Source organism: Podarcis filfolensis (assembly GCF_964270895.1).
Source record: "Podarcis filfolensis genome assembly, chromosome: 2".
NCBI lineage: Eukaryota > Metazoa > Chordata > Lepidosauria > Squamata > Lacertidae > Podarcis > Podarcis filfolensis.
The window spans coordinates 49364768-49384843 of record NC_139605.1 but is presented as its reverse complement, the minus strand read 5'-3'; the positions used below and the strand labels follow the sequence as shown (position 1 = coordinate 49384843).

The window sequence follows — 20076 nt, the reverse complement described above, 5'->3', positions numbered from 1 at the left end:
GGGTGCCTTTTGCTACTATCGCGGGTCCAACTGTGACTACGCAGAGATTTCTGGGGACCAGATTGGCAACCAGAGTTTAAAAGTCACTGCCTTAGTCCATAGTTAATACCATTTCCATTTCCTCTGTGTGTGTTTCTCCTTCTTGCATACTGGGATAAGGGAACTGTTGTAAGAGGAAGCTACAGTCAGGCAATGTACCGTAGTTGAGATCACAGAATCGTAGTGTTGGAAGGGACTCCGAGGGCCATCTAGTCCAACCCCCTGGCAAACAGACATTCTGTTGTGGCGACCGTATTCTAACACTGGCTATAGATCCCAACGCTACAGGTCCCAATACAAACCATACCACTACAGTGGTGCCTCGGGTTACATATGCTTCAGGTTACATACGCTTCAGGTTACAGACTCTGCTAACTCAGAAATAGTGCTTCAGGTTAAGAACTTTGCTTCAGGATGAGAACAGAAATCGTGCTTCGGCAGTGCAGCAGCAGCAGGAGGCCCCATTAGGTAAAGTGGTGCTTCAGATTAAGAACAGTTTCAGGTTAAGTATGGACCTCTGGAACGAATTAAGTACTTAACCTGAGGTACCATTGTACCTGCAATTGCTGACTTCTGCCAGAAAAAAACATTCCCAGTATGAAGCACACAAAAGGGAACTGAGAGGAACTTGAGCCCAAAGCATCTGGGGGGAACTAGGCTAACATTAACATGTAGTTTGGGCCCTGAGTGCTCTATTCACTGCATGTACCCAGATCAGACAACCCCATTATCTGCCTTGGGGATACACACAGGGAGACAAAGCAAAGGATTATTAAAAAAAAACTAAGTTCAACTATTCAGGAACAGCTGTATTTATTTGCTATAAATTTTCTGGATCCTGAAAGATCCATCCTGGAAGGATCTGAGCAGCATCACTTCAAATTTACCAAAATACTCGTTAAGGCTTGCCCAGCACTGCATATAGTGTTTCATTAGATCATCAAGAATTCATCTCCTCTATCTTTCATCACCAAAACACAAAGAAAATATCAAAGCATTTTTAATAGCCACATCATTTTGAGATACTATCAGTTTCAGCTATTTGCTATAATGGGAATTCCTTATAACCGATTTCGCTAATGAAAAATGGTTTATTCAGCTTCATAAAGGAAAAGGAGTGTCCTAAAGAATAAACAGCAAATAAATGAAAACAGATTAAGTGAACAAGGACAAACTATTAATCTTCTAAACCAGCAAGATCTTATCAAGGGTGGCCCAGAATGCAAAGGAATAGCAATGATCCATTTCACCACAATAAACTGCCAAGATTAATTCAAGACTCTAGTGCCAACCATTAACAATCAAGGAATCAATCCACCAGATACTGCAGCCGTTCACCCTCCATTCAGTTCAATGGGGGGGGGGGGTTGTAAGCTCCATTGAAACTAACAGAAGTTAAGCAGCAGTGTGTAGTAAATATAATACAGTACCCAGTAGTAGGCCTACAAATCCACTGAAATGAGAGATTTCTACAAAAATAAGTGGGTGCAGAACTATAGCTTAACAGTCTAATCAGAATGAAGTGCCAATCGCCCAGCAGGGATTACTTGCATTGACTATTGCCAATTCTATTGAACAGTTTAGTTAACAGAGGAAAAGGAACCCTAGTACTGTATTAAAATCATATTCTCTCTTAACATTCTGTTTGTGTGCATGGTTTATATGTTTCTTCTGACTTTGAAAAATAACAAGTTATGTACTTATAAAGTACAAATCCACTCTTAATTTGAGCCAAGTTTAATTCCGTCTAAGCCCTGCATCCCATTCCTGGACCTATCTAATTAAGGTCCTACAGCACTACTTTTCTCCTAGAAGTACAGGGTTGCAGCTAATATTTTTCATTCTTACAACAAAAATATATGAGCTTTTTTATGCTTAACAAATTGAGGCTGAAAGATGGGTGACTGGTTCAAACTCACCTAGCATGCCCATAGCTCCGCAGGTAGAGCATAAAACGCTTAATCTCGGGGTCGTTGTGCGTTTGAGCCCCATTTTGGGCAAAAGATTCCTGCACTGCAGGGGGTTGGACAAGATGACTTTTGGGACCCCTTCCAAGTCAACAATTCTATGATTTTATTATTCTTCCCATTCACTACATAAGCACATCTTGCAGAGATCTAAATGCGTACAGCCAGGTCCAAGTTTAAAAAGCCATCTAATGGACAATGCTGGTTCTTATCAGACACTTGCTTTCATTTATTGGGCAACCTGAGCCATCATTTCTCATCTGCACAATACCTGAACACCTCCTATGCTTTTAGGGCTGGCACAAAATATTCTCTTTAATTGTTCACATAATTTAATTTCATGGAAGACAACACTAAACTTCCCCCTACAATTTATCATCCATAAAGAAAGATCAGCTTGCTCCTACACTGCGAGTCAGAAGTCTGGAATGCACATATTACAGAAGCTACCGTGTGTTCTTCTAGCCATTGATCTTTGTCAAAACTTTAGGTACAGAATACTGAAGTAGAAACATATTTCTGAAAGAAATGGCAGAGCCGCTAAAAACCTCCAGTTCTCTCTCAAGTTAGAAAAAGACACCCTTAAGCCAATGATAACTGCTTTAATGATGAAGCTGCACACTATTCAACAAGTCGGTATACATAAGATTATGTACGGCTATCTTCACTGAATGCCTTTTGACCTGTTCTTGCACAGGTGAGGTTCCCATTGTAAAGGGGGGAAAACTCCCTGGAGGCAAAATGAAAAAACGAAGAGAGCTTGGGCAAAGAAACAGTTACATTCAGACAAGGGACTTTGCGCTAGTGTAATTGCCTGAAAGACCCCAGGGAGTCGGTACATGCTGTAGTAAACATTATTCAAGGACCCTGCAGACTTTTATGCTATCACAATACATCCCCTTTCTCCTCTGACAGGGGGAAAAACACATGAAGCAGCTTCAACTTTCTCCCATGGAAGTACTGGTAAATGCACTGTCAATACCCAAGGATTGGAATAACAGCATTTTTATATTGACTAGAAGACTGAATAATCATGAAGATTTCTATCTTTTATGTCCATTCTGTAGCAAGGTCATAGCATACGGGAGCTTCCTAGCATTCAAGTACATACAATGAAAGTACAGTTTCCTGAATTTTATTTTTCTTTGTCCTTCATGAGCTGGAGTTCTACTCTGAGGCAATGCAAATTATTCATTACAGTGGATTATCATAGTAGATATTTGTAATAAATAATCATCACTGTGCGCCTCTCAAGCCACCTGAAAGAAATAGATCTGTTTAGCTCAATTCATTTTAAAAGTCTTATTTGAGGATTAAAATAAAGAGTTTCGTTTTTATTCCCAGATCTGCCATGAAGCTGCTGAATAATAGCCAGCAACAGCACTACTTTTTCTGATGCAGACAAGTATTATGATAGTCTAAAGAGCTGCAATTTCAAACTGAACAAGCTATGAAAATGCAAGGAATTAACAATAGCAACAGTTTAGCACATGTTTATTTTTAAACCAATGGAGAAATCAATTTCAGAATAAAACTAAACTCTTTCCATGTCATCATTCCTGAAGCCAAAACATGACGTAGTACAAATAAGCAAATGTGCGGTCTCCAGGAGAGATTATGGCTGCTTTCTTCCTCTCCCTGATTGTTTCACAGCTGCACTGAGCCACAGTTTTGCCCTAGTGGCCTAGTGTGTCATCCACAGCTCCAGACAAACCACAAGCTGCAAACCTTGGCTATGGTTTGCCTGGAGCGCAGCAGACAACACACTAAGTTTAACCATTGCTTAGTGCAGTGCAGCACTACAAAGTGGCTGCAATCTCCTCTATGAGGATCTGCGTGTTTGCTCATTCGCACTAAGCCATGTGAACTGGGCCTATATCTGGCATAAAGCTTTCCCGTTCAAAACTTGGTAAGGTTCTACCTTTTGATTAAAAAAAACTTGTTCCCCCCCCCCCAATATTGAATAAAACTGGTACCTTCCTATGGAAAATAGATTAATTTTCATTTTCTTGTAAAAATACGTTCTACATCCTCTCTTCAGCATGTCTTCCACATGTAGTAGAACTATTCAAACAATTTTTTGCTAAGGATTAATAATAATAAATAAGAAGGTAATTCCACACTGCAATTTGAAAGGAAGTATTATGGATCAGTTACTAAGTTAGGTGCCCTTGTTTACCCAGCTCATCTCATTTTTAAGCAAGGTTTGCCCTGTAGAGAAATCCAGTGTAAGCTTCAGTGTCATTCCCACTCCTGAAGTTGTTCTGTCACATAAACATAGTGTCACCCAACACACAAATACACAGAATCAATGAGAATAAATTCAATTCCTTTTCACCTTTTAGTATACTAATTAATCCATCAGGAAAGCCTGAAATTGAAATGAACTGCCTTCTGCGCTTCACTTCAGGCTGAAGCAGAAGCTGCTTTATATCCACTGAACAGCATCCCTCTGCTGTTCTCTAAGGCTTGGTTCACACATAATGTGAAACAGCATTGCTGAAATCACAGGCTCTTCACTCCTCTCCCATCCGTGCCAGGACACAAGCCATGGTTTGGCTTGCTTTAAAACCCAGACTCATAGTTTGTTTTTCTCCAAACAAACTACTGCTCATTCACCATAAACCATAGCTTATTTTAACTGTGGCTTAATGTGATGTCTGTGAACCAGGTCACAGAAGTACTGAGAAATAAGATTATATGCCTATTGTTCAATCTGAATTACAAGAAGTCTCAAGGTAAAGCATGAACACTACCCTGAAAGTGGATTAATTCCATAAATAGGAGAAACTGAATCTGAACTCTTATTTTTATTCTAAACTCTTTTCATAAAATTCACACATACTTGGCATAGGTGCAATAGTTAAATCTGTTCCCTATCTGAAGGCATATTTTCACCCCAATTAGATACAACCCAGGATGTGGGTGGTGCTGTGGCCTAAACCACAGAGCCTTGGGCTTGCCGATCGGAAGGTCGGTGGTTCGAATCCCTGTGATGGGGTGAGCTCCCGTTGTTCGGTCCCAGCTCCTGCCCACCTAGCAGTTCAAAAGCACATCAAAGTGCAAGTAGATAAATAGGTACCACTCCAGTGGGAAGGTAAATGGCATTTCTGTGCGCTGCTCTGGTTCGCCAGAAGTGGCTTAGTCATGCTGGCCACATGACCCGGAAGCTGTCTGAGAACAAACACCAGCTCCCTCGGCCTATAGAGTGAGATGAGCGCCGCAACCCCAGAGTCGTCCATGACTGGACCAAACGGTCAGCGGTACCTTTACCTTTTAAGTGACAACCCAAATATGCACAGATTACAGATAGTGCAGCCCTTCCTGTAGGTGAAGGAGTTGACAGCTTTCTAGCATTCAAGTTAAGATTTCAACAATGCTGTCACCTCACTTCTTAACTGCCTCATATGCCTCTGCTGTCCATGGGTCCTAATTGAGACATGAGCATACAGGAATAACACTATTCTGCAGGGATAATATTTAATCCAGCCCTTCCTGTGCTACAAGTCTTTTCACCAAATGGGAGAGGGAAGAGCACAGCATACCCACAACCAAAATAAAACACATTCCTGGACTTGCTGTGGAAAGGCAAAGTTTAAAGTCATTCTCAACATTAAAATGTTTTGTTTTGGCTTTGGGGGGAAAACACAAGAGGAAACATGTGATTCCTACACTCCCAGTCTGAAATGACACAATCTAGGAAGAGCTGTACCGCACATGTGGAATGACTTTTATGTATGATCACATGATGTATATAGATGCATTTAGGAATGAGGCCTACACAGAGCGCTACACCTGACTTGATTGAACTATCATGGTATAAGACAACAGTTTTGCAGGAATCCTAGACTGGTTACTGCCTCTACTATAGTCAATCCTGAAAATATAAACTACTCATGGATGAGTCATTGCTGCCCAAAGAGTTCAAGAACCAATCTAAACTTTTCTTGTTAAGCCCCAGACTAAACACAGTATCCAGAGACAAATTCCCTTTAAAGACATTTGGACAATTTCCATGAACTGTAATGTGGTTTGAAGTTTTACAGCCTTTCGTGTGTATCACAAATTAAAGTTAACACAAAGCTACAGGTGTCTACTGCACTGTGTGTGAATATAACAGGGAACTGAGTGCCCTGCTTTTTGTGGCCAGTGTACATCTGTGTTTAGTGAAACAAAGTTTATTTACTGGTTACATTTCTATACCACCTATTCCTCCAAGGAGCTCAATGTGCTGTGCATGAGCTCCCCTTCTCATTTTATCCTCACAACAGCCCTGTCAGGTAGGTTAGACAGAGACAGTGACTGGCCCAAAGTCACCCCAGTGAGCTTCATTGCTGAATGGGGATTAGAACCCTGGTTTGCCACATCCAGTCAGACACTAACCACTACATCACACTACACATTTGGTGTGCTGTCAGTAACATGTGACATTACTCTAAGATGCCAAGCCTAAACCAACTTAGGTGATGTCCATATTCTGTAACTGCATGTTGCTCAAATATTAAATGTGTATTTTTGTTACAGGAAAATGGGGTTTTTAAAAGCTTCCATCTATGAGAGGTACTGTGTTGAACTAAGATATTTTTTAAAAAGCTTAGCATTGTTCTCACCAGCATGTGCAGTACAAATAGCATAGCCTGATGCATAACAGTAACAGCTATTACTATAAGTCAGTGGACAGAACGTATCAGTTCTTACATGAATGTTAAAGTTGTGCACCTTACATTCTATTTTATTGAAATGTTTGCCACGGTAACCTCCCTCCCAGCAGTAGTAAGCCCAGAGAAAGAGGCAGAAGAAACAGGACCAACCCAGCGCCAAAGTCTTATCAGTAAAGAGTTTTATATCAGAGTTTTACTTTATAAAGGTAGAGGCAAAGCTATGAATCCTAAATGTTACAGACTCTTACACACTTTTTATGACAGCAAATTTCTCTCCAAAGCAGATATAATCATTCCACGAAACCCACGTGAGACCATTAAATAGACATCACTCTGGCCTAGGAGAGGCCTAGTAATAGAGCTGCTTTTTAAGAGCGGATTAACTGCCTGTCCCTGCAAGAGAGAAATTGTAAAAGTCTAAGTTCTGGACTCCTCTTTCTTTTTCATTAGGTAAGATGATTCCAGTGGCGTAGCGTCGGTTGTCAGCACCCGGGGCAAGGCAAGTAATTTGCGCCCCCTAACCCGTGGATTTGCGCCCCCTAACCCGTGGATTTGCGCTCCCTAACCCATGGATTTGCCCTAACCCCAGATGTTGCGCCCGGTGCGGCCCGCCCCCCCTGCACCCCCCACGCTACGCCACTGGATGATTCCACAGTTTCATGCACAGAAATGCATCTAAATGGAGTCAATTCCGAAACTGTCCTTCCTGCACAAGCCCCTCTTTGACTGTAAGAGCATTCCCCCAACTTGGCTCAAATTTGTTAAGGCCTCCTTCTCACTGCAGCCAACTGTAGTGTGCATCCCTCATTTAGGATTTATGGGTTCAGGTGCATCCTCAGCTACAGGGCAATGAAGCCCCTGCGTTCTTGAGTCTTAAGAAAGGGAGGGCAAAAGAGCAGAGAATGGAAACTAAGAAAGCAAAGGGTACAGGAGTAGAGTTGTTTTTCAACTGAAAGTAGAGTCCCACAGGAGGAGGCATCAGTAGCACCGGCAAAGGGGCTCCGCGGAGTGTAATTTGGTGGCACTGTAATCACGCGCAATCAAAACAACGGCGGACACCAGCTGCCGATCCGACCCACCTTCCTCCCCCAGCCACAAAAAAAAGTCGCGATTTATGGGGCCAGGTTGATGCGAGGAGCTCGCAACTGCCATCAACATCGCAGATGGGTAGCAAACCGCGTAGCGGTCTTCGGAGAAAGTGTGCGCTCCCGACGGAGTTCCCCCGCGCTTGGGTTGAAAGATCACTTTGCCGCTAAGGGGAGGGGGGAGGGGGGAGAACCACAGCCCAATTGTTTAAGAAGGCCTCATCTTTTCCAAATGAAGCCATTTTAGAGAAGATTAATAATCGCAATAATGCTTTTATCATCACCACCATCACCATGTCAAACGCCACTTCGCCAAAGACAAAACACATGGCCTCAAAAGTTCAGAAGTTCCCTTGAAATGACTTTTCCTCTAACCCACCCAAGTTAGAAAAAGAAAGTGCATCCACAACGTTCAGTCGCCCAGCCAGAGATTCCAGAAACCAAGGCGAGGGAAGGAGAGGCTTGGCTTTCCTTGGGCACACAATAACGGGCAACCCCCCCCCCCCAAAAAAAAGAGAGAGAAGGAGCACCTTCCAGTGCTCTGCGCCTAGGAACTTTTTACAAGTACAGCAGGAAAACAAACGCGAAGGGAAACGGCAGGCGGGCAGTCGCCCCCTTTCGGGCCCGGAGGTGCGCGGGCGCAGAGCGCCTTTCTCCCGCGTCGCGGGAACTTGCGCGGAGCGCGAGAAGCGCGCGCGGAGTTGGCGCTCGTACTGCTGCTGCGGCGGCGGCGTCGTCTCCCGGCTGCACATCCGAGCGAAGCGCTCGCCACTCGCTCGCTCCCCCTCCCGCTCGCCTGGCTGCTGCTGCTGCTGCTACCGCCCTCCCTCGCCGTCTCCCGCATCAAACTTCAGGAGCCGGAAAAAAGCCTTTCCGGCGGCCGCGCAGGCAGCAAAACGCGCCCAGCAGCTGCGGCAGGCGCCCCCCGACCCGCGAGGCCCCGCATCCCGCGCCCGCCTTACCTGCGGGGAGTTTTTCCAGCCCCGCGCCGCTGCCGGGGCTCGGGCAAGGCTCGCCGGCGCTCCGCTCACCGCCTCATATCCAATATGGCTCGATCGGCCCAGGCGCATGCGCCCGCCGTCTCCCTCCCCACTCCCCTCCCCTCGCTCCGGAGGCTTTTTGGGCGCTCGCAACGCACTCCCGCGCCCCTCGCGCTCGGGCGCGCCGAGCCCTGGCGCCGGCCGGCGGCTGGGGACCGACGGGCGTCCGCGCAAGGGCTCAGTCTGGACCACCCCCCTGCCCGAGCCGAGCCGCTGCTGCCGCCGCCCCAGAACCAAACTTGCTCCTCCAGCACTTCGGGGCGCCGGGAGAGGCGGCGCGAGCCCCCGCCTCCGCCCGTCGCAGCGCCGCCCCGTCCCCGAGGATTTCCCGCGGGGCGCGCACCTGCCTCAAGTTGTTGGGCGCGCAATTGGGGAGGCTGCGCGGCGGCTCGAGCTCGAGTGGGGGGCGGGGGCGAGCGAGCGAGCGAAAAAGAGCCCCAACCTCCCGTGTGCTGGAATGAAGCGGGAGAGGCAGCTGGAGGGGCTTTGCGCGAGACAGGCAGGCGCTGTCAGCTTAGCTCTCCATCCAGCGCGCTGGCCTGGCGAGCTAGCAACTACTTGAGCCTGCTCCCTCGCACTCGAGCTGCAGCGCCCGGCTGCTTTCAAGTGCCATAAATACACCGGCGGAGTCATGCCTTCTCCTTGGAGAGCCAAGTTCATTTTTTTCATATATTTTTTTTCTCGAGAACTCGCGACTTCCTTTCTTCCACCCGCCCCCCTCCCCGTTTTTTGTGTGCGTTTGGCCCAGAAAGGCCGGCGCCGTGGGTTTCCTGACACTATCGCAACCCCTGCCTTGCTTTTTCGTGAAGATCTCTCGATCCCGGCTCTGCTGCCTTTTGCTGGGGATCCTGCGCCCCTTTGGCCTCCCTCCCTCCACGCCATCCCCCCCCCCGCTCCGCCGCTCCCCTCCCCCTGCCGAAGATGTAGGACGGAAGCGCGGCCCAAGTGCGTGCACGCTGGAGGAGAGGATGGCGGCAAAGGAGGCGGCTGGGTGGCTGCAGCTGTTGAGACATTTAAAGGCGGGATAAATTAAAACACAACCGAAATTAAAATCTGAAGACGGGGAGGGAGGTGGAGTTGTGGCGGTGGGGGGGGGGGAATAAATGGGGAAAGAAAGGAGCAGGATTGTGCAACACCGAGAACCTCATGACCACGCGTCGGTGCAATCAGAGAAGAGTAATAAAAGCGAGCGAGTTTCACGCAGCTTAAAGGCGACAGGAGGCGAAAGAGCGATACCGATTGAGCCAACTGGATCCTTGCAAGAACCTCGCTTTGGAGGAGGGGGTGGGGACAGAGATCTAGTTTCCAGGATCCTCCGCGTTCGCGCCTTCCTCAGGCAGCAAACCATCGCCGCCGCCGCCGCCCGCCCCCCTCCGATTTTCGCATAGGCTCAAAACGCTTTTTTACTGTAGATTTCTGGCTTGTATCTACTCCACTTCCCCCTCCTTTAACCCGTTCCATCCACACGCACGCGTCCCTTGGCGTGCCGGGATTTAATGGCTCATGCTGTACACGCCGCCTGCTCGGTGCGTCGCAGACACCAGTTGACAGCATACGGGGATAAGCGATCAGCGTGCGGAAAAGTCATCTGGAACTCGAGGAGCGATCGGCGTCGCCGGGCTCGGGTGGAAGCGAAAGGGATGCGCCGAGAAAGATACAGAAACGCCAAACACTGCGAGATTTCCAGACAGGAAGAAGGCATGTCGAACGCGGAGGCGAATAATAAAACCCAGCGCAGGGAAATCCTCGCGCTACAGCTCAGATCTGACCAGCTGCCTGCACCTTTCCTTGGAATAATTCCCCCCGCTTCCAACGAAAATGCTGGGCGATGCAACTGCGGGCAAGCGGGGGGCGGGGGCTCTGCAAATAATTAAAAGGATTAAAAGATATCGCGACTTGGGTCGTGAAGATGTGGCATCTACCGTGTTTTGAAGAAATGATCGTGTCGGATTTATTGGTAATTTTCAATCGTGCAAAACCTATGTAAAATCCCTTCGAGAGAGAGAGAGACGTATATATGGTGGTTGCTTCTTCCGCTTGGGGCTTCTCGTATTTTTGCACTGACCGAACTTAAGACGAACTCGACCTGAGGAACGAAGACTTGCGCTCCTTACAAGGACTGACAGCGAACGAGCTAGATCATCTTCCGAGTCTGCCTCCTCCTAAGCCAAAAGTGCGCTACAGTCTGCATGAAATTCTCTGCCTAAAGAAAAAAGAAGAGGCGAGCAACTTTAGGAAGGGAAATGCCTTGTCGGACCGCTAGAGGGTGGTCCCTTCATATGCGTTGCAAGGAAAACGAATGAACGGAGCATCCCGGAGTATAGTATTTAAGGCTGCAATCCCATGCTCGCTTCCTTGAGAGAAAGCCCCTTTGAACTCAGCGGATCTTTCTAGGAAACGTGTATAAGGCTGAGGCTGCAAGAATATCTGAAACTGAACTTCCAGTCTCTCCTGGGTTGTTTTCTTTTAAGGCATTCTGAACAACACAACCCCCACCAAAAAATAAATAAATCACAAATCCACAAAAGGAGGCTCTCCTAACTGGAAAAGTACCATTGTACTCTTGTAGATGTAACACTCCCGTGGTCACTGGTTCCAATTTAAAATTATTAAGGAACAATTGCGTTTTACATAATCACTGCAGTCAGGCTTTTAATGCAAATCTATGAATTGGCAGTCAGCTGGAGAACAGCACTTCAAATCTCCATAAGCAGTACACTGTGAACAAGCTTCACTACTTCAAAGTGAAATGTTCTTACGTAATTCTCACTCTCATATTATTCTTGACTTTTAATTTCTCCCAACCTCCTCCCTTTCCAATTAAGGCTACAATCCTACAACAAACCTCAAAGTAAAGCCCATTGAACTCAGGACAAACTTCTCAGTAGACATGCACAGAAGTGTGTTGTAGTGTAGCCCTTTGAACAAAAGCCCCATTGAGTAGCTCTTAAATTGTGTCAATAATAATAATAATAATAATAATAATTTATTTATATGCCGTCCATCTGACTGGGTTGCCTCAGCCACTCTGGGTGGCTTCCAACAAATTAAACACAGTAAATTAAGTACAGTCAAACAGCAAACATTAAAACCTTCCCTATACATCAGATGTCTCTGATGGAGCAGTGTGTGCTGGTTCAACTTCCCTGCATTCCAAATCTTCATTTGAGGGTTGAGGTCTGAAAAAAGGATTGTAAACTTGTTCAACTGAATGTGATTACAATCCTCCCACAATCAGGAAATCCTGCCCAAGTGTATTCAATCAAAACACACTTAGAAGCTACCTTCAGATTTTCCCAGTCACCATGGGAAGGTCAAGAGTGTGGAGGAGTGGGGCCAGCGCATGTACCTCCTCCATGGATACAATTTAAATTCACCCGAATTATCAAAATAAGGCATGCCCTTTCTGTGCAAACTCCCCCACCCACCCCCACTTTTTTGAAAATACTGCAGATGCTCACTTGGCAATTTTCATTCCCTTTTCTCTTCATTAATGCTAACAAGTTGTGATCTCTTCAGTAAAACTGAACACAAAGACTTCTCTGGAAATACACCAAATGTTCTTTTTTCAAGGCTGTGAAGAGCATATTTAGCAGAAGCTGATTAGCTGAGCTAATTATTTTAAGTGACTAGAAAGTATCTCATTTCTCTTAACTCTGCAGGCCTTAAGTACATTAGATAGCAGAACACCCACAAAAGCTTTGGTCTTTTGCTTGTATTAATGAGGCCTTTCCTTTATAAGAGAACATGCTCTTTTTTTGCTCATGGTCAGCATTTCTGGCTGAGGAGGGACAGGAAATCTTAAGCATTCTTCAACCAACTTACTGCAGCTTGTACTTTCAAATTGGTCTTAAGATAACAGTGCTCATTAAAGTCAGTCTTATGATAAGAAAGCTGTTGAGACCCGAAGACCCGGTATTCATCTAGGCCTCATTGGGTGGGGCCAAGGAGAGAATAGCTATATTCCATATGTACCCAGCCCCCTTCCCCCACAGGAAGCTGCAGGACTCCTGGACTTAAGCCTGTCGCGGCCAAGAGCACAGGTAGCCCAAGAGAGGGGGGCGTACAGAAGGACTGCTCCTGACAGTAGTGCTAGACAGTAACCTGGGAAATAATGGGAAGCAACATCCATGAAATAAATGCAGATGTGCATTGTTTGGCCCCCTTGGTCAGGTGTGGACCCATAGAAGATGGTGGTGTGGGAGCTGCTGGTGCAACACCAATGGGGCAACTTAAGAAACCCCACACATGGGAGAAGGTCATGCTATGACACAACACTGTCAACCTTTGAGAAACTGGATGGCTGGTTATGGATCAGCCCACATGGTCTTGTACCTCTTGAGTTACACGGTAGTGAAGAAAGGATCAGTGCTGGTGTAACATGGGCTGAAAGCTGCAGTCCTTCACGCTGGGTTAATGAAGCAGCCTCATACAAGAATACCATGTAGCCCCCCTTTTTCCTACTGCTTCCAGTGTGGCGTAATGGTTATAGCATTGGACTATGACTTGGGAGATCAGGGTTTGAATCCCCACCCAGCCATGTAGTTCACTGGGCGACTTTGGGTCACCCAGCATCTCACAGGGTTGTTGTGAGGGTGAAATGGGGAGGGAACCATGTACACCATCTTGAGCTCCTTGGAAGATAAAGACAAACACACACACACACACACACACACACACACAAATGTGCACCTCTGTCACATGCAGAACAACCTCCATTTCAAGGACTGGAGGTGCAACAGCACCGAACCAAGCAGGGAATCCCTGTGGTGAGCTGGCTTCTTAGGTCTGCTTGCAGAAACCAATGGAACTGACAGACGCCAGGAAAGTTCTGTCTCAAGAATGTAACAAACAACAACTTATTTAGACTGCAGTCTTAAGCCCCCGAAGCCACAGGGGGCATCACACCTGACAATCTAGATTGTCGCAAAAACTACCAGAGTGCCTAGGACTGGGTTCCCAATTAAGAGCAATGCCTTAAATGCTGGAATGCCACACGGACAGAGTTGTCACTTAGGAAGAGGAGAAGGTGGGGTCTGATGTGGAGAAAAGATTCAGTTTTTCTTCAGGGGATGAGGATTTCCTTGGGTAGCGCTAGAAGAGGTTGATGGCTCCGGTCACTCCTTTAGCCACCGTTTTTTGCCACCACAACAAATGTTGATTTCTAGAGATGAGTTTGAGTTGGATCCTCAAAGCCCGTATAGTGATGACACAACTAAAATGAAATCATTGGGATTCTTGCTGATGCAGATGCTTTGAGGTTTGGACTCTTCCTTCTGGATGTTAAAATGCATAGGCGGATAACATCCATCTGCTCCAGAATCCTTCTTTAATGCTAATAACATCCAATTGGAAAATCAACAAGTGAAATTATTGTATTTTATGAAAGTTAGATTGTATAAAATAGCATAAAGCTAGTCATGCACATACTATTGCATGGAATATATCATAAGCTTGTGTTCAGTATGTTACTCTGGAAAGTCTAATGCATCATTTAAATGTATTTATTCAATACATCCTGTCCCAAAACCTCTTGCTAAGGATTTTTAATATGCAGTTTCTCTCTGTAACTTCACAGCATTTGATTGAAAGTCTAGATCTCTCTTCATTCCTTGAAGGACTATTGTTAGACATTGCTTAAATCATCAGCTTATTTGATGTTACCTGATAAGTGTGTCTTGCCAACTAGTTTAACTCAATACATAAGAAATCTTCAAAGCTACCAAATCAGTTTTTCATCCTGTTTCTTTGTTCCCCATATCTGGAAATTGTCCCCCCCCCCCCATTTTCTTTTTAAGCTAAAGAAGTTGCTATAGTGATTGTTCCAATGTTCCTTAAAGTGTCCAAAACTTGTTATTCCAAAGGTAGTGAGATGAACTTCCTACTGTTCAGGTACAGGAGGCTGGAAAACATTATCAGGTCTATATGTAAATAGCAATGGGTTGTATGCAAGTCAGTCATGCTTGGAGATAACCTGCTGAAATCAATGAACTAAAGTTAGTAGTTGATTTCTGTGAGTGTATTTTGAGTATAACTTATTCTTATTATTAAATAGATTTATATACTATTGTACATAAAAAGATCTCAAGATGGTTTGCAAGATAAAAATACAAGATAAAAGCACAAATAAGTAGTTAAAACAAAACCAATAAGATAACCCCCTTCCCACTTAGTCAGACATAACCCAATAAAATTGTTTTGGAAACAACAGAAACGACAAAATTAAATAAGTTTTTGTGTGCACCAAGCACTATAAGGATTTTTACTCCTTTACAAGGTCATATGGAAACAAAATGAATTAAAATAGTAGGACTTCAGCATAGAAAAGTTGAGCGGATAAGGAGACTAAGCTGGAATCTGCACCTGCCTTGGATCTCAGCTTTTTATTTTCTATAATTTATTTATTGTGTTCATATCCCACCTTTTTCTCCATGGAGGTCCAAGTGGCACATGTGGCTCTCCCTCTCCTCATTTAATCCCCACAGCAACCCTGTGAGGTAGGTTAGGCCGAGCCCAAGTTTCTAGTGGTGATTCAGGCTTTTTAAAATATGACCCCAAGAAATCCATCCATCTCTGTGTAAAGGAACGAGCTTGCTTTTTTTTTTTTGCTATCCATTGTTGAAAGGAGTAAAATGAAACCAGTGAGTGATGTGTGTGAAAAGCCTCAGAAAACAGAAAAGGGAAGGGTGGGGTTCTTTAGTGGTCAGAAAACAGGATGTTTCTGCCCTGCAGTGCTGTCTCTCCATAACCCAGCACACCACAGTCTTCCTGGCTGCACACGAGCCCATTGTCTTCTGTACCCAAGCACTTCCATTTCCCGACTAATTCTGCCAAAAAAGCTGCAATAAACCATCAATATAAATTGAACACATGAAATTAAGCTAAGCAAGTGGCGCTACAAGATAGCAAATGCTCAGTTTTTAATGTGGGAGAATTTGGCATGTGTGGGAGGATAGTACTGGTTTAAATGTAGAACCCGAGACCATCTATTGGTTGAAATGGGCACCTTCTGCTTCAGAACAGTGCAGGGAAACTACATATAAGAGGCAGTGAAGTGTGCTGAGGCTGCATTTGCACCACAATTTATTCCATTTTCCTGCCGTTTCCCAAACAGTTAATCCCCACATTATATTTGAGCTTTCAAACAATGCAAGAACCGCTTTCAGAAATATAGCAGAATTTTATTTATATTTATTTTATTTATTCAACTTATACATCGCCCTATACCCGCGGTTCACATATACCACAACATATAAAATCAAACCAAAAGCAATAATCCAATAATGCACCCCCCCCAAAGCCACATTCTAAAAGTGTGTTGGATGTCAATAAGATCAACCAAAGGCCTGGTTAAAAAGGACCTTTTTTAGCCTGGCACCTAAAGGTGTATAATGGAGGCGCCAGGCGATCTTCCCTGGGGAGAGCATTCCACAGATGGGGAGCCACTGCAGAGAAGGCCCGTTCTCGTGTTGCCACCCTCTGGACCTCTCTAGGAGGAGGCACATGAAGATGATCTCAGGGACCGGGTAGGTTCATATGGGAAGAGGCAGTCCGTGAGGTATTGTGGTCCTGCACCGTTAAATTTTCTGTGTTATCTGCTTCCGGAAAATATCCATGTGGAAATAACATGGACACGAGTGCTAAATTTGTGCTGTATTCTGCTGTGTTGCCATAAATGTCTTTTATGTTGTGTGAAAGCTCAAATGTAGAAAGTAACAGTTAAGGTAGTGTGGAGGGGATGGGGGATGGACGGAATAAACGCCTAGTGAATGCAGCCTGAGGAACCCAAGCGCTTCTGTGTGAGAGTTTGTAATCTGACCTGGGCACCTTCAGCAGCTCATATGCATTCGCCCCACACCTTTGGAAATAATATGTGCATGATGTCACCTGAGCACAGTTAATGCATGCACTACTTTTGGAAAGCAGTTTTGGCTTTTTGACAGATATGTGCAAGCGACTTCACCCTGGGGAACACTGCCCTTTGAGAAAAGTTTGGTGTTACGAGTAAATGTTTTATTCAAAGCATATCAAGGAAAGGTTGGTCTCTCTTCAGCTGTGAAGCTAGCAGGTGTCTTCTGCCAGATGCAGAGTTCTTGGAATATGGGAATTAAGAAAGGCCTCTTCTGGACATCTCCAATGAGATCACAAACCTGCTAAAGGGAATTGCATCCCCATCTCTCTACTCACCCACAAGGAAACATCACTCAAGACTGATCTCTTGGAAAAAGGGGTTTGTTTTGCCAAATTAAATCTCCATTGCACTTAGTCCACTCTCAGGGGCTCTGATATTTGCCCTAGGAACTTAATAGTCTGAGCTGCCATGAACTGTGAGTACTCAGCTTTTCGAATGCTTTCCAGACAGAGAAAAGAATAGGGATACTATATTCTGTGGCTGGCTGGCAATATGAAGCATCTGGATTTGCCAGGCATAATATAAATGCTTCCTGGTCTTCTGCCTTTGCCTGGTCAACAGAAAAAGCACCTTCTTGAACTTCAGACCCTTGTCCCCCTGCTCCAGTAAACAAGGTCCAGAAGAACAAACTCCAGGTCCGGATCTGGGTAGCCCATCTTAGTCCGTCCTCCACATCCTCAACTTGTCTTTGCTAGATACCACTTCAGTGGTCAATTCCCTCCCTGTGCAAGATGGGCCAGATCATAATGAACAGCTTGGTGGAACTTCAGTCTGAATGCTCAGCTCTGGGAAATGTGTGAGTCTTCCCCACCGGTGCCTGTTTCTTGCCTCTCTGTTGCTGTAGTTGTTTAAGCATTCTGCTGGCTTGCTGGTTTATTGCTATGAGCAGCAGCATTATATAACAAAGCCATGCACAGTGTAATGTGGCATAGATAGCATCGAGCTCCAAGGATCTTTCTTTAATAGCCTGCCTAGACCGGCATCCCAAAAAGCAACAAGAGGTTTGGCTGTGGTTGAAAGAGGAGAGAAATTTGCCGCCGCCTCCGCCCCTTTTGAATTTGGACTTTGTTTCTGGAAACGCCCCCAGAGGAAAGAAGTGTGTGCGGATGTCTGTAATATATATATATGCCCCAAATGCTTGCTGTAGCTCGGGGTCATGTGTGCAGGCCCAGTGGCTGCACTGCCACTTGTCTAATGAGTGTGTGGAGTGGCTCAAAATGGTTACTGTGTGCGCTGGAGGAGCAGGAATGCTGTTAAGTCGTCGCTGCACGTACAGTGTGTGAGCAGCAGAGTACAGGCAGTGCCTGTGCTGCAGAATAAGCACTTCCAAGGGAGGAGCAACTGGCACAGCATAATCATTGTCTTCAGCAGCAGATATTATTCTGACCTTCCAGCAGCCACCTAAGCATTATTCCTGGCTCTATAGTACTTCCTAGAGCAGCAGCTTGACATGCAGCAATGAAGATGCTCGCTCGCCGTTTGTGGGGAAGCAGCAAGGTTCTGATTATTTGTTCTTGCAGTCAGATTTTGAGCTCCAGAGCTCAGTTGATTGGTTCCATAACGATTGCAAGGCTAGAATTTTAATGGCACTTCAAAGTCTCTTTCTTTAGTTGTATCACCCAGCCAAGCAATTATTTTACCCGTCGTTTGTTCTTTATTTTGAAATGAAAAAGAAAGAGAATAACAGACAGACCTAAATAAATAAGGGGTTTCCCTTTACAGGGCCACCATCCTTGGATTTCCCCCCCTATTCCTTTTCAGGTTTGTATCTCCTTAAGTTTCTTGCGGGCTCTTCTCTTCAGAATATATATAAGATGTTTCTGCTACATATTAAACACAAAAACACACACACTTATGTGAAATAGGTTGTCAAGGAATCAGGACAATAACATGTCTTCGAACAAAAGGAGAAATATCCTAACATTACAAAACCCGAGTAAGAGGCTTTACGCAGAGAACAGATACAAGGAAGGCGGAGAATAAACTTCTTTCAGCTGCATAAAAACAGCCACAGCAGTTTTACTGTCACAGGTGCTTCGATCCTGATGCCAAGAGTCACCCTGAAATAGACTTAGTGATGGAGAAATAATAAACTGAGCCCAATCAAGACTTATTCAATGAGATTCCCAGGTTAGTATGTATAGGATTTCCATCTTAATGGTTTTTTTTTTAAAAAAACCATCAATCATCCTGATATGCTATTCCTAATGGGAATATGTCCTTGAATTCTGACAGAACCTCTTGGTTGCCTGGATAAAGAATAGAAGGGTGTGTGTGAGAGAGAATGTGGAAACTAAAAAGGTAAAATCTGCATTTGCTGCCCACTTTTTGCCTCTGGCCTCATCTGTCACTGACATGTGGTCTACAGAAGGTCGCTCAAATGGGAATGCATAGCCTCTGACACTTTGAAGCCAAAATCTGGAATGTCATCTTCCTGTTGTTTGCACGGGGGCCATTTTGGATGCCGTGATTTTGTGCGATTTCGCACTGTGGTTTCCCCTCCCAAATGTTTTGGGTGGCACAGTGCGCAAAAATATATGTTTTGGAGCACTGCAGAAGATTGCAGCCCCTAAGAAGTGTTTTTTTCGAGGGGAAATTGTACCATGAAACCTCTGAGGGAGGTGGAAAGATCAAGAGAGCCCCCCCTGCTATTCTTAATACCTAAGTGGGTATGTAGAGAAGGAGGCTGTCTTTCATATATTTTGGGCCTAAGTTGTTTAGGAATTTAAACACTAATGTGAGCACCCTGAATTGGGCCTGGAAACAAACCGGCAACCAGTGTAGCTGCTTTAATCTGGATTGTGTGAGTTCGAAATGCAGTTCCACTTTAGACCAGTTGCCTTGGCCCTATAGTAGAATTGCTGTGTAAAGCTCCAAGTCTCCATAGGATGCTGCTTCTTCTGGCACAACTATTCATTTGTTGAGTGTCTAAGATTTCTGCCCAATGAGTGAAAGAAACAAGAAAATAATTCATGCATCTGCTTGGAGGAAGCAGTAGGCAAAATCCCCACCACCACCACCAATTGTTATATTTTGAAATACAGTGGGAAATGTGGCTATTTAAATCCATTGTACAAAAGTCCTAAATAATCTCCTGAGTCCCACACTGATGTGAACCAAAGAGAAATTGAACATGCATTGTGTAATAATTTTGCGCATACTGGCTGCATGCTTCATTTATTTTTGTAGGGTGTTATTTTAAGTGGCATCTGACTATTTAGCCATACCAGTGCCCTTTTTAATTAAAAGAGGAAAATGAAGGTTTTGTTCGTGCCATTTAAAATGTATTTAAGAAAAATGGACAAAAGTTAAGTAATTGGATTTAGTCATCAGCTCTGAAAGGTTGACTGCAAGGAGGGAGTGAAAAGCAAC

General features: G+C 44.9%; 1 protein-coding gene across 1 annotated transcript in view; it reads right to left on the bottom strand.

The window, feature by feature from the left end:
* The window catches only part of SFMBT1 (Scm like with four mbt domains 1), a 77475-nt gene extending 68383 nt beyond the window's left edge, over window positions 1-9092 (bottom strand). The window contains exon 1 of the mRNA XM_083603309.1: window positions 8715-9092. The gene's annotated coding sequence lies outside the window, so the exon portion shown is untranslated. The remainder of the gene's footprint in view (window positions 1-8714) is intronic.
* Window positions 9093-20076: the final 10984 nt, after the last annotated feature.